Consider the following 2,500-nt stretch of genomic DNA (forward strand, 5'->3'; position numbering starts at 1 on the left):
AGAGAGAGAGAGAGAGAGAGAGAGAGAGAGGGAGGGAGAGAGAGAGAGAGAGAGAGAGAGAGAGAGAGAGAGAGAGAGAGAGAGAGCAAATTGGCCTCCCGTAAACGCCCCCGAACCGACATGACTGGATCAGGTCATTGTCTCGCAGTGATGACGCGGCCGCACAGACGCACACGCTAAAATACACACCTCCTCTTCCTCCCTCTCTTCCTCCCTCTCCTCCTCCTCCTCATCTTCCTCTCCCTCTTCCTTATTATCTTCCTCCCTCTCCTCCTCCTCCTCCTCCTCCTCCTCCGTCTTCTCCTCCTCCTCCGCTTCTCCTCCTCCTCCTCCTTCTCCGTCTTCTCCTCCTCCTCCGCTTCTCCTCCTCTTCCGCTTCTCCTCTTCCTCCTCCTCCTCCTCCTCCTCCTCCTCCTCCTCCTCCTCCTCCTCCTCCTCCTCCTCCTCCTCCTCCTCCTCCTCCTCCTCCTCCTCCTTCTCCTTCTCCTCCTCCTCCCTTCCTCCCCATCCTCCTCTTCCTCCTCCTCCTCCTCCTGCACCGCCGCCAGCACCACCTCCTTCCCTCACAAAAAGAACAACAAAAATCAAAAGAAACAAGATACACACACGAAATCATCCCCTTAAAACACCGCCCACAACCGCGTAACAACAAACGATCCCAAACGACCCCACAAAACAGACACGGCAACGAGGAGCGAAGGTGGTGTTCCTTCGTCTAAAAAGATGTACACGAGCGAAGACGTTTAAGACGTACCTTCGAGGACGTCTAAAGTTCTAACGCCTTGAGTCCTTGAAGACGTCTAGAGTGGTGACGATCGGAGTCCTCGAGTACGTCTAGAGTGTTGACGTCCCGAGTCCTCGATAACGTCTAAAGTGCTGGCGTCTTTAGTATTCGAAGACGTCTAACGAGCTGACGTCCCGAGTCCTCGAGGACGTCTAAAGTTCTAAAGTCTTGAGTCCTTAAAGGCGTCTAGAGTGGTGACGTCCGAGTCCTCGAGGACGGCATAAAGTGGTGACGTCCCGAGTCCTCGAGGCGATCCGAGCTCCCGCCCAGAGAATGTCACGGAGGGAGAGACCGGGAGGCGTCTCTGCTTGTCTTTGTTTCGCTCTGGATTGAAATCGCCTCTCTCTTCACTCCTGTTGCATGATTTCGGTTGTTCTTGTCTCCTTATTTCTTTGATCCCATTTTTTAAAATTTTATTTATATATCTATTTACGATTATGTGTTCCGTGTCTGTGTTGTTTTATGTACTTTTTCGTTTCGCGTGTGTTGCTTTTTTCGCTCTGCAGAAGACGCTCTCTCTCTCTCTCTCTCTCTCTCTCTCTCTCTCTCTCTCTCTCTCTCTCTCTCTCTCTCTCTCTCTCCTCCTGTTACAGGATTTCGAACGTTCGTGTCTCCTCTCCTTTCACCTCATATTTATTTTGAAATGAACTCTATTCCCTCCCCCCCCCCCCCCCATTTTTTATAATGTTCTTATCTCCTTTTTTTTATTAATCTCATTAAATTTTGAGTCGATTTATGAGTTTGTGTTGTCTTATGTATATAATGGATTTTCTCTCGGTTCCTATTTTTTTTATTTCGTGTATTTTATACACTGTTTCGTGTATGCTGTTTTTCCCTTTGGATTGGACTGGTTCTTTCTCGCCTCTGGGTTATTATTTCGGACATTCTTCTTCCATTCTCCATGCCATCTTTATACCCTTTTATTTCCATTTTTCTTACGCAATTCTGTATCTGGTATGCTGTTTTTCAACCGGATTTCTAGCCTCATTTTCTTCACCTTCTCTTGTCTCATCTTTATCTTCGTTCACCCTGCTCCTCCTTCTCCCCTTCATCTTCATTATCCACGTTCTTAAATCTATTTCTTTATGTTTTGCTGATTTGACTCATTCCTCCGTCCTTCTCCTTCTCTTCACCCTTATCTCCATCCCCCGCGTTCTTTCCATCTCTTTAATTATCCACTTACGTTCCTCACAGACTTATTTCGACTAATTTCAACACCTTTCTCCGTTCCCTTCTTCCTCGTCTTCATGCTCTTTCTAGATTTTACTTATTTACCTGATTTTAATTAATTCTGTCCTCTATCCTTCTCCATTTTCCCTTTCCTCATCATTATCTTTCGAGTTCGTTTATTTGTTTATTCATTTACTTCTGTATCTCAAAGGCTTGTTTTGCCTGACTATTCCAACCTTCTCCCTTTTCTTCTTCCTCATTTTCATTCCCCATGTGCTTCTCAATTCCCCATTCTTCTCTCTTTTCCCTTCCCTCATCTCCCCCCCCCCCCCCCGCTATCCTTCCAACGTTCATTTACCTATTATTGCTTCATCTTGTGTTTAAAGAACACAAGATGGCGTGCCTTGAGCTCGTGAGTTATTGGGTCGTTCGTGGCCATTTCCTCGTATTGTTAGTAACTGTCTAACAACATTAGTTTGGAGGTTGTGCTTATATATTTCGTGTTGTTAGTAGCTCTAACAACATGAGTTTTGGGGGTTGTGAGTC

Source organism: Penaeus chinensis, chromosome 17, assembly GCF_019202785.1.
Source record: "Penaeus chinensis breed Huanghai No. 1 chromosome 17, ASM1920278v2, whole genome shotgun sequence".
Taxonomy (NCBI): domain Eukaryota; kingdom Metazoa; phylum Arthropoda; class Malacostraca; order Decapoda; family Penaeidae; genus Penaeus; species Penaeus chinensis.